At 37.4% G+C, this 12,987-nt stretch overlaps 1 long non-coding RNA gene across 1 annotated transcript; it reads left to right on the top strand.

Moving 5' to 3' along the window:
- The first annotated feature begins 847 nt into the window (after positions 1-847).
- LOC127470467 (uncharacterized) lies at positions 848-10,699 on the top strand. The gene is made up of 3 exons (XR_007904307.1): positions 848-933; positions 9,255-9,327; positions 10,554-10,699. It is a non-coding gene; the product is annotated as an uncharacterized LOC127470467 (long non-coding RNA).
- The last annotated feature ends 2,288 nt before the right edge of the window (positions 10,700-12,987 follow it).

Below are 12,987 nucleotides of genomic sequence, written 5' to 3' on the forward strand. Positions count from 1 at the left end.
TTTCCGTCTTCAGGCTTAACCATGCACAACCAACACAGAAGTGAAAAAGTTCACCTCCACCTCCAAAAGAGATTTTTTACTGTCTTTCTATACATTCCTACCTTTGAGGCCACATAGTTGCTGTTGTTCTGTACCAGCAGCCCTGCATTCTTAATTTGAATATGTATGTAAAATGGATGACCCTCACCTTCCCACAGCTGTGCAACTATTATAACTTCAAATAATGTTTTGCAGCTGGGGCACGGGGCTGAAATACTACATGTGGTTACTTACTTCTTTCTATGTGGTATCCTTCATATTACAGTATGTGTCTGCTGTTCCTCAGTAGGGCAAATATTGACATACAGTATTTTTCTCCCCTTTAGCTCTCACACTTCCCTTTTAGCCAGATGTAACAAACTCTTTCCTAACCTATTCTCTCTCTACTGCTATATATGTTGACACCAATGGACTTGTGAGTAAGTAGGCCTGTCAGCAGTGGATATTTTTCTCTTCCATTGTCGTTGGAATAATGACATCTCTTGCTTTATATGGTTTTGTGTCCTACAACTCAGTAATCCAATGCAGACCTTACTGTCTGTCTGCAAGACACCAGTCTGTAATTCACCTAATAAGCCTAAACAAAGGAAATCCCTTGACTTAAGGACAAGAATGTGTCCTGTGTTCTTAGTATTCTGCAGACTAGAGAGCAAAATTGCTCTCCTCTTTAAAGTCAGAATGATTACCCATACCTGCATGGCTATATTCCTTTAAAATGTAGGAAACAACATTCTACATAATTATTTTACAACAGCAAGATTTTATGTGCTATTTTAGATGTTTCCCTTGTTTTTCATTTTAAAAGAAGAATATAAACTTTCTAGAACAAAACATGCTGAGGATGGCTTTCAGCTGCCACGTTCTTAGCTTAAGCCAAGTGCCTTGGAAGTGCAGGTATGTTTACATCTGGGTTTTATTTCTGACCCACCTTTAATAAAGGTGCAACAACGATACAGCAAAACACAACAGAACATGATAATATATGGCACATAATAAAGAACTGCCATAAGTACACAGGGGGCTCAATTTTGCTTTCACTTTATCTCTGCAAAAATCCATTGTTCAATGCTAAACCTTTACAATTGTCAGAGTTCCTTTTGGTTCAAAAAGAGACATTTTCCAGAGTAATGAGGTCACTGGTTCCCGTTTGCCATTCTACAATATTCTGTTTATTCCTCGAATCCCTGTTCTTTCAGCAATAGCTGATGCTCTCTGTAGCTGTTACTCCTGGGGGAATTGAGACTTTAAACATTCATTAAAAAGTGAATTGCTATTGTTGACAAAATACAGATGGCCAAGCATGAACTACTGACACCTATGAGAACACTTCCAGTGCAGTACATGGTGGTGTGGCCATGTGAGCACTCTGGTTGCTTTTACCAAACCAGTGTGTCCTTTTTTAACAGACTGGCCCTGCTGTGTGCTCATATTCTTTTGCCTAAATATGGCACAAGGTGCTAAAGTTATTTCTTTTAAAAATGAACTAAACTTATCTCTGCTTTAGAGAGTGAGAAAAGATATACTCTTTCACAGCAAAACTAGTAGTGAACAATATTCGTACAAGGCTCAGCTCACAAAATAATTACCCAGAGTCAAAGCTCTGCTTCAGGCTGCTGCAAACATAACACTCGATGGCTCCCAGAGGCTCTGTCTAAGTGGTGGGGTGTGTGCCATAACCATGTCCCCGATCATCTGGGGGAGACCTGGCTGGGCCGGAAACTGGGGTGCAGGGGTGGAGGGTGGAAGGGAGTTAATGTGAAGCCAGGGTGCAGCTGGGACACACACACACACACACACACACGGCTGTAGGAGCTGGGAAGCACGCCTGTATTCCACAGGTTAGACACAGCCAGAGCTTTAAATCAGCCATGTATTTAAATAGTTTCTTAAGCTGCAGCCGACAGACTTAGTCTCTGAAGACTACAGTTAGATGCTACACCAGGGTGTAGCACGCAGCATTACGCTTGCATAATTATATGTACTGCACTCCAGGTTAACATGTGGAAAAAGCTGAAGGAAGGCTCTAGCATTTAACATTTTCAACTTTGGGAATAAAATGTGATAAGCTAAGACTGAGACAGTAAGATGAAACTGGTTGAAATGTTTTTCCATTTTTTTCAACACTTGTAAAGATAGATATTTTGGGTAGATAGGTAGAAACTGCATTGGCTATATGAAGCTTTAGGTTATTTGGGGCTTAAGGTGTTTTGCACTTTTATATCTTCTCCTCATTGCCAATACAGCTTCCTTTTTTTTTTTTCTCATTTTTATATATATGAGCAAGATTTTTCTTTTTTTAATTTCACTGTTTTGCTACTGATATATTTAAACTCTTCTTTTTTCCCCCCCATTTTTTCTTTAGAGTTTTGTGGTCCTCTTTTCTCCCTCATACCCATTTTTTTTTCGTGTTTTTGTTCCTTTCTAGGTGCAGAAAAGTGCAACTTGCCATTGTTTTTCTTTATTTTGTTTGAATGCATGTGTGGTTTTGTGTGTGCATAAGAGAGAGAAGAGGAGATACTGTGAGGCTGCCAGCAAAAATCAAAATTGGAGGAGACAGGAGAGCAGAGGGAGTAAGAGACTGTCTTATTGAACTTGGAGAGGAATGAGGCCCACCTGGGGCCGAACCAGCTATTGGGAAGATTAAGGAAATAAAATAATTATGGAAAGTTAGTGCTGGAATTGTGAATGGGCCTGAGAGACCTGGCTGAGGCTCAGGAACTGGGAGTGGTGGCTGCTTGAGCTGAATCAAATGCTCGAAAATTGAACAAATAAGGATACAGTAGACATGCTGAGAAATTGTACTTATGTACTTCGACTTGACTTTTTTAGCCTTATGAACTGAAAGACAATAACTCTTTCTTTTCAAAAGAATGGAATCTGAAAAATGTAAACCCGGGTCTATTTGGTGAACATTTAAAGAGTACTATGACCAAATAGCCAGAAACAAGAATCCAGCCCATAATGAATAGCTCCTCCAATCTCTGACCTTTCAAATTGGAGCAAGGCTCTCGGCACAAATGCAGTGAAACACAAACGGGGTCAGCACAGTTAAAACAGACATAGCTGTGAGCTTAAGGTTCCTGCTTCTTCCTGGTTTTTCATAAAGAAGACTTAAGGTAATCTCTTTCTAACTGAGTTGGTATTGTCTGCTTCTGAAATTCATTATTCCAAAGCTAATGTTAAAATTTAAAGAACAGCACAGTAGCTTGAAAATTCATTTTGCACATAATCATCCAAATGACTCTAGTGTACACTACAATGAGAATTTAATGTTCTGTCTTTTACTCTGTGGTTTTTGTGTTGGTATTTCTTTGAACTGTCAAAAGTTCATAGAAAAACACAGATTTTAAGAAATAGAAGTATCTTCCAACATGCACCTTTCTTTAAAAAATAAACCCAAACACTTTAGAAATTGTCTAATTTGGCTTCCTAATACACTTTTCATAACATCAAGTAGATTTATTTGGTAGCATGTGGTTTTTTTAACCTTAAATGAGGTGTGGCTAAAAGTTTAGAATGATTTCCTCAGCTAGCATACATTGTCACAGCCATTCACTTCAACACTTTAAGTTCTACTTATATGAGCAATAGAAATAGACCAGCTTAAAAGGTGTAAAAAGTTGGAGGACAAGATGACGATGAGATGGTCAGTGCAGCTTTCATTATCATCTGTCTGGATTGATATATCAATTTGAATATATAAGCATGCTACTTATGCCTTATTTTTCATATTTCTTTGTAGATCCCTTATTGGCTATTTTTAACAAAATGACTGGATTCATGGCCTGATGCTATGTGTGCAGCTCTTTTCGTCTTATGGCATATAAAAAGTTTGTAAATACAGGGATATTTTAAAGCTGGTCTTGTATAGGAAATAATATGATAGATAGGTACGATGGAACTTTCCTATGAAAGAGAAGCAAGTTTAATGCAGTGATAAGTGTAATAGAAAAATTCTTGTATTCTAAATCTCAGTGAATAACATCAACACTTTATGACTGAGGGATCTGAGGAAGGATGGAGCAGGAATAGGATAATAGTGATCAGTCGGACTTTTTTCTTTTGCAAATAAAGAGGAAAAAAACAAAAAGAAAAGCATCTATTTTAATCACTGTATGCTGCTTTTTTTCTAATCACAACTTGCACCACTGATAGAGTATGAGAACAGGTTATTATGAGATGGCACAATTCATGCTACCAATTTTTGTAGGTCATACAGTCCTTACCAGATGACTGCAGAAAGCATATGATTTTTAAATACTTGGAGGGGCCCACCAGATATTAACTTAAGAATTATTGGTTGTGCGTAGAAGTAGGCTGAAGGCATTTCCTGCTGTGAATGACACTTGGAAGTTCTCCTTTTGCAGTACTGCAGAAAACAATGGCAGAATTTATGCAGCATTCATAGACAGCAGATTTCCCTAGACACTTCAGAAATGCTATCAGTACTCTTCAGTAGGGCTTCATATTTTGTTTTTATTGGCTGTATAACAATAACTAAAGTGTGAATGTAAAATGAATCTTATTTACTTGATCGTTGAAGTGTGGATTTTGTGAGATACCGAAGTGAATTTTTTTTATTTTCTGTTCCGGTGGAGGTGATATAAATTTTCTAAACTATAGCTGATGGAAACACAATCAGGAACTATGGAGACTGCCTACTCTGAGATCTCAAGGAAGTCTCCATGTTTCTCTGATCTGACTCATGATTGGTTGCTATTAAACCTATGTGTTCACTTTCTCGACGGATTCAATTCTATAAATCCTTCCAAACACTATGATATTCAGGAGGTACAATATGAAAATCCCAGGTTACATATTTGGGAAGAGCTATCTCTCTAGCCCTGTATATTTGTTGATGATTCCATACCACTCAATGTGAGTCCAGATCATACGTTTACTTACTGCAATATCTTTGATTTTGATGTATATTGACCCATTGCCTCTGAAAGGAGTTTGATACTAGGTTGTCCCAATTCCCTTTTCACTGGGATAGGCCTAGAGATAGGCAAATATTTTTTCCCCACCTCCATGCAAACCTGGGCAATAGCAGGTGAGCATCACCTGGGTGCTTACTTTCCTTCTCTCTGTCAGTGGAGGCAGGATTTGGCTTATAGCAGTAAAAGGTGAGCAAAGGTTTTAGTGGAGAACCATAGCAACCAGCTGCTATAAATGAGCTGGCATGAAGGTTAGTGTGCTGACTGTTCAAGGGGGAGCAGATTAATTGCTTATTGAAAGTGCCAGGAATGTGTTTTGAATCCTGCTCCCTTTTCTCGTTTGCCCTAGGGAAAAGGCTGCCATGAGGTGTCCTTCACTTAAGGCCACGTTAGTGGGATGGGCTCAGCACTCTGAGTTATTATTCACATTTTCCTTTAAGACCACAGAAATGGTTGCTTGAAAGCTTTTGAATGTTTGGATGTTAATGTATTTAAGACTGAAAATTGTGCTCCATTCATCTGAAAGAGTGTTGAGAAGTGCTGTTATATGTTTGATTAATTATGCTATCCCTGAATTTAAAATAAGTGGTGAAGGCTTCTAAATTACTTCCATTATCAGCATAAGCCATGGGATGGACTAAGCTCATGAGCAAATGGATACTGCATGGTTGTCTGTCTGCAGAAAAAAGGGGTTGGAAAAAATCAGAAAGATTGGTTTAATGACGTAGCAATTGCTTGAAGAACCAGCAGGAAGTCAGTCCTCTTTTTCCTTCTGTTTGAAGACTGAGGAAATGAGGGATTGTCCTTCTTATGTCCAAACATATTCATGTACATGAGATAAGAAATTCTACCGTATAACCTTTACCTAAGTATAGCTAACAGTGAAGCTTTACCTGGCTTATGTTAATGAGAGTTGTGTACTGGATTTGGCAGAATCCCCATCTAATCCCCATTAGCATACAAAGGTCCACTAAAGATAGACTCATTTTTTTCACTAAGCCTAAGAAATATAGGAATATTTTATTAATCTGGAAATATTCTGTATGTACAAGGAATAAAATGCTCAGCACTAAAATGCTTAGCATTTAATTCAGTTTGGGTATATTACTAATTTTTGGTGCCATCTAATTAATTTGCAGAGGGAAATCAAACCCACTTTGATTGGTTTGTATCAGTTTGCATCACACTAAGCAGAGGAAGAAAGTAATTGGTAGCATTAGTGCTACTTCTAAGGAGTTTTTAGAATTTACTTGCCTTTAGGGATTAGCATGGGTTTAGATCTGGTTACTCCTAAAGCTGGAAATAAAGGAACCTTTTTATTTCAAAGTACAGGGAGAAAAAATACTTCCTAAATTCTATCATAAACCTGGGGGAAAAAAACCACTTGTGATTAAGAAATGCAAATTGACACCTTGTGAAGAAGCTGTATTGCTTTTGACCAAAAGGGAAAAAGCTTCTTTTATTAGATAGGTAAAAATGCAGTGTTATATTTAGAGGAGAGAAGAGGAAGATGGAATGATTGACTGACAATAGGCAAATTTACCTATGTAAGTAGGATATAATACTCTTCAAGTTATGGAGCAGCTAGAGGATGTTTCACTGGAAGCCATTCTAACCAGTGGCTGGAATAGGCTGCACAGGATCCTTATCTGTCATGAATCTCAAAATGTCATCAAGCCCACTCAGTAAAATATTTGGATGTATTGGAGTTTGCCCAAGTACAAACCGCACTAGCAAAGCCAATGATTTCCACTGGTTTGGGGAGTTTTTGTATCAGGACCTTATAGAGCCTCAAATAAGACCTATTGTACTATTTGAAAGTGTAGGAGGGAATGAAGTCCGATGTACTGGATATTTTATTTAAAGAGTTAGTGAACTGACATATGTTTATACTTACTACTGATAATATTTCTTTGGAAAACCCATCTAACTTCTTAACTGTACAGAATTGGCATCCTATATGACCTAAATTGGATTTGAAAATGGCATTTGGATAAAAATCAAAAAATACGTCCTACTGGTTATATATGATTGCTTTATTACGTTTGATAAGAATGAAAAGCCGAAGGATATGACAGTCCCAGAGCCTGGCATGTAAAATGAAATTCCTGAATGTGAATTAGACAGATTAAACTATCCTTTAAAAGACCCTTGATGGAGAAAAGGATGTATTTAAAATCCAATAAACTTCAGACCTCCTTCAAATGGCTTAAAATGAGGTCCAGAATGCTTGCTAAGTAGGAACTCCACTGGTTTTGATTTAATATAAAATCGTGGAGTCTAATTTGAAAAAATCCTGTCACTGTATTCACCTTGCAGAAATAAATATGAAACCATATGGAGAAGCATATTTCCACAAATGTATTCCAATTCAAGATGAACTAACTGTATGCTCTACTTCATAATCAAACAACAACAAATTTCTTGTATTTCTCTACAATTATTAAAGAAAATAATTGCAGCCTCTGTATGACTTCTCATAAGCAATGCACAGAAAATAATGTGCTTTTGATAGAAGTTCTAAATGGATGTCTTAGTAATTTTTTTGTAAGGTAGCGGTGTCATAAGTAGGGATGAAGTATTTTTATGTTACTAAGTTGCATATATGATTGGCTGTGCTGGCAAAAGAGCACAAAAGAGCCTTTGTTATACTCTCGGTAGAGCTATTTATACATTGTGACTTACTGTGTCCAAGGACTGCTTCCTGCTTCCGTTAAAAAGTAGTCCCTCCAAATAAAATAAAAGCCACAAACCCTGACATTACTCAAGTCCTGTCTATTGAAACAACAACAAAAAAATCTCACATGATTTTGTATTGCCTATATAGAGTTCTCTTGAGTTTACTTAAATACAGTTCCAGATGAAGCATACTGTGAAAGCAGCGCCTTCCATACCTAAAGAGGCAGACAGACATTTTATTTGGTTTGAAAATAATAATGATCCAAGCAATCAGGTGCACCTACAGGGTATAGCTGAAGCTGGAGAGGACTGCAGCAGTTTGTTGTATAGACTATAAGCTCTGTTGGCAGCAATTACTCTTTTTGTCTTGTGCTTGAACAGCCCGAGGGGAGACCTGATACGTGCTTTGGTCTTTGTGAAGTACTAATACAATCAAACAACATAAACAATATCTATATCTTCATGTCTTCCCTCCTTGGTCCCCATGCCCACGGTCAACCACAGCTCTTTCCCTCATATCTATATGTGCTCACTAATGAGTTTCACTTCAGTTTCATGATAGTTTTAAATATGATATGCCAGGTTTCCTACAACCTCTGTGTACATCTAGGAAAGAAAACCCGAAAGAAAACCCAAAAGAAAACCAACAAAAAACCAGAAAATAAATAATCAGATAAGGTTTCTGTTCTTCCCATTCTGGGAACACACAAGACTTTTTGTAGCCCTGTAGTTTTGGGCAATAACCTTACTCCAGAAAGATATGAGAAAAATTTCATCCCTTCATATGCTCAGTATAGACATAAACAAGAATTCCTAAAAACATGAATATTAGAAAACTGCTCTCGAAATTTTCACTATGGTGTCAAAATTTTTAGTAAGGCCACAACTAACTTTTATTGTGGTTTTTTTATTAGGAGGGAAGAAATTCCACTGTCCTACAGTTCTCAATCCTCTCATCCATATAAGGAAGTTTTAACTTTAATATGCATAATGAGGTGTATTACAAAATATAGAATTTGGTACCTCAGCTATCTTTCTGAATTTTTTTTTCCCAGCACACTTAATATGGCCTGTGATTTTTCTGTCTGTGATCGTTCTATAGTGTGCCAGGGAGAACTCATTCACTGTTTCCTTGCCAGGAATAATCTAAGTGGGCAACAGGTGTTGGTGTGAATGGGAATGAAGTGAAAATTGGAACTATTTAACTGCATCTAATCCAGGCTTTGTGTATATAATACATGTCTCTGTCCCCAGAGCACCCTCAAATTTCTCATTTTAAATGTGTTAATAGCATTTCTGGACTAATTTTGGTTTAATTAGTACAATTTTGTTTAAAAAGTAAAACAAATTAGTATTTAGCAGAATCTCTGAAGGCCCTTGATTCCTTTACACACATTTCTCCAAAAAAAAATGGACTCCATTTAGCCTAAACCTTTTGCTATTTGCGCTGAAATGCCACAATGATATTTAGTGAAGAAAAGGGAAAAATGCTGTTGCTAATATTTACATTGTGTTTTTTTTAATGACAGCTTCTAATATTGTTCCCATGCTTAAATGGCAAGGTATACTTAAATTTTCGTCACAATATTTTATTCACAGATATTTTCAGGAACAGCATAACATACACATAAAGACATATTTCAAGTGATCCGCAGGGTTTTTACTTATTCTGGTGAGTGTTAACCAATTAAACTAGATATACAATAACTTTTCTGGTCAGGCTGTTAGGAATAATTCAAGGACTGCTCTATATAGATCCATTATTTTTGCACTCAAATTTCATAATTATTATGAAACAAGTTAAGTTTTAAAATTAGGTGGAAGTAGTTTTTATTCACATTCTTTTGCATAAATCCTGAAGTTTTGTTGTTTTTTTTTCTTGTGTCAGAATGAGCTCTCAATAAAGTGAATGGAAGTTCAACTTTAGTAAGGATAGAGTAATAAAAACTGGATCCGGATCTCAGGATTTGGCACGTGGACACTAGATCTATTAAGTCATCTTGTCCATACTCCTGCCAATGGAGAATTGTTCCCTTCAGCATAATCTCCTGTGCCTTAGTCAGTCCAATTTTAAATGACTTGGGTGAAGTGGTTTCCATTACTTCACTTGGTTGAAGTATTACTTATTCCACAGACTAAAATAATGCTTTTCAAGCTGCTTCATTCTCATGGATCACTTCCCAATCCCAAAATTTCCCCCAGACAAATGCTTATGAGTGAGGGTAAGGAAAATGTGTGTAGAATATAAAGGCCAAAAGGAAAAAGTGGCACAAAGTCCTTCCCCTCACTCCATTTTTTTATGTCTTTCTCCTTGCTTCATATTTCTGAAGTCTGCCTCTTCACTCTTGCCAGTGAGACTTGGACCAAACTCCCTGAGAAACAGATCCACTGTGATTTTTTCCCCATTTTTCTGCATGTGAATCATTCCAAAACAGTCTGTGAGGCTCCCCCTGCCCCCCTTCTCTGCTATATCCTATTATTTCTACCTTTCTTTGTATTAAATTTATTTTTAGTAAGGCTCTGACTTTAACCACTTTTTGCTGACTCTTCATTATTCATTATCTGTCACTTAACTCTGGAGGTATTATCCTGCTTAGAGTGAATTTTTCACAGAAAATCCATGGAATATATTTTTTGCAGGTGAATATGGGTGTGTACAATAAAAATGACATATTTCAAATTATCAGGAATGCTAAACCCAATTGTAATAGTAGACAAGATTGATGAAAAAACCACTGAGAAAGGGAACAAAGATTTGTGGGCCCTGTTTTGTAATATATCACATAATTATCTGTGTAAGACAGTCAAGGCCTTAAATCACTGTGCATGCAAAATGAAGTTGAAATATTCGGTATTGTAACCGATATTACGTGTTAAGATCCTTGTTTCAGTTTTTAGGTATACGCACAGTAGATGCTGCAAGAACAAAGACTGAATTTGGCACTTTATTGAGATGTAGAAATTCAACAGCAGGAAATAATCTTCCTTGAAAGAAACCCCTATTTCCGTCCTCCTTTTTTTATACATCCTTTAGTAGCTGATCACTTAAAACAGGTGCTGTAATTCATGATTGGACATTAAACGTTTACGATGGATGGTGTCTGTGTTTAGAGACAACTTTATGTACCAGTGCTTGTAAGGCACTTCCTCTCAGGAATCAAATGGAATTAAGATCATATAGCACTCTGGCAGATTATAGATTCAAATATTACAGCTGCTTGAATTATTCATTGGAATTCATTTACTCAGTTCATTTTAATATATGTAATTATTCAGAAATGAAACTTGCTTCCTACAAATATGTTCTTTCAATAGAAGTGTTCCTTAAAGCAATAAAAAAAGGATGCCATCTGGGTACAAACGTGCCTGAGTCTCATATGCTATTGGTGCTGCCCAGGTTTCTGGGCTGTGACAGCTCTAGTGGGAACATCTGGAAGAAGTTGCCAGTCATTCAAAAGGTCGAGTATGCCAGGGGAAGTCTGGCTATGCCAGGAAGAAAGTCAGGGCAGGGTCCCAAACCCATGGTAGGAAGTGGTGCCCAAGCACCAAAGAGCCTTATTGCAGCTTTGTTTGACTAATCAGGTTCTCAAACAGAAATGAACTGCTAATAACTCCCATCCATGTGAGTCTGCTTCATGCAGAATGATTACTATCAGAGATTATATTCACCTCTACTGGTTTTCAAACCACTGTCTTTGCTGAGGTATCCATATTTGCCTCCAAATGAATTAGTGATTTCAGCTGTGTAAAGAAGAGGATTCCCACTCAGCACAGACCACTGTACAGAGTGCAATCAGACAGATAACTAATTACATGGGTAGAGATGTTTTAGAGATCCAACCATAATCTCTGGTGGGATGGCATATACAACTAACTCATGGTATGGCTGAATCCATGTGGCTGTGTGCCCCTTCTCTTTTCTCTGCTCACATAAAGGCTTTATCTGCTCTGATACTCATATAGTGGTAAAAGCTTACCTATTTTGAGGTGCTTGTAATGTAGAGAAGAAACAAGCTCTTTTCCAAGGAAAAGACACACATGAACTTTGAAAGGCATCCTGCAGCATGTGGATTTTCTTCCATTGCCTTGTGAAGTGTTTGTGTACCTGGAATGTACCCTGCAGAGACAGAACTGTACTGAGATGCTTTGATAGCTACGCATGTTTTGGGTGCTGGGCACGGCCTCTGCTCCTTTCTCATGCCAGTCTTAATAACTAATTCCTTCCATCTGGTAATGATTGCTCAGCAGCCACAGGGGAACTGCAGCACCTCCTCTGGGCACAGCAGAGGTAGTTTCTCCTGGCAGGAGTTGGGTATATTTGACTTTCCCCTTCCAGAATATGTAGGTAATCACCCTTCTTTCCTGTCCTTTCTCTGGGTATGTATGAACTATACAAATATAAAATACCTAGAATGTAGAACAAAGAAAACCTAGATTCCTATGCCTTGTCTCACGTATATGAATACTTATGGTGAACTGTGCATCATTAGAGCTAGATGTACTTATACTGAGCAAGAAAACCCTAGTGCCAAATATCTAAGGTTTATTTAGTAGATTTTTTTCACTTCAGTTGGATATTTGAGTCCTTTACATTTTATTATCAGTTCTGTGAGACTGGTAATTTAATTTTCATGCTCCTTAGCACAGGAGCATGAACATCTATAAAAGCAACATTTTTCCAATACATAGTATAAATGATCTGCTATTCTAAGGACGAAAAGCAATGGAAAAAAAAAAAAAGGATATCACCCAAGAAAATATTTGAGAGCCAAATAGAACCTGAAAAGGGAGAACACAGGAAAACAAGACACAATACAGAAGGTATGTCACATAGGAAACATTACATCCTCCTTCTGGAGACAGATATTGTCAAACCTGCTACTATCAAAACAAAAGCTTCTTTGACCATAATTGGTCATAAAGACTTTGGATCCTTTTCAGGGTAGTCCTCTGTTAAGAAGACATCTGGATTATCCTTACCTTTTCATCAAAACAGGTCTTACTGGTGGTAAGTTTGATCAGAGAAAAACTCATACTGAAATCTTTTATAAAGTTCCAAGTAAAATAATTGTTGAGAAGACAAGCCCTGAGAGCAGGTTATAAAATACACTCTTATTCATGAGCAAACTCCCCAGGGTATTGCCGTGACCTGGGCTCATTTGATATGTTAGTTTCATACTTACCTGCTCCAGAACAAGCGTGAACCAAGCCAAGGCTTCAGACATTATTACTTAGGATGTAGTTAGGTGCCTCAGCTGAAGGATTACAATCTGTAGGGCAGAGCCTTAGCTTCCCATGATCTAGCTTGCTAACAGCTGTTGACTGACAACTT

This window comes from Manacus candei, unplaced genomic scaffold (assembly GCF_025592945.1).
Source record: "Manacus candei isolate 608988 ecotype Guabito, Panama unplaced genomic scaffold, ASM2559294v1 h1tg000021l, whole genome shotgun sequence".
Classification (NCBI taxonomy): Eukaryota; Metazoa; Chordata; class Aves; order Passeriformes; family Pipridae; genus Manacus; species Manacus candei.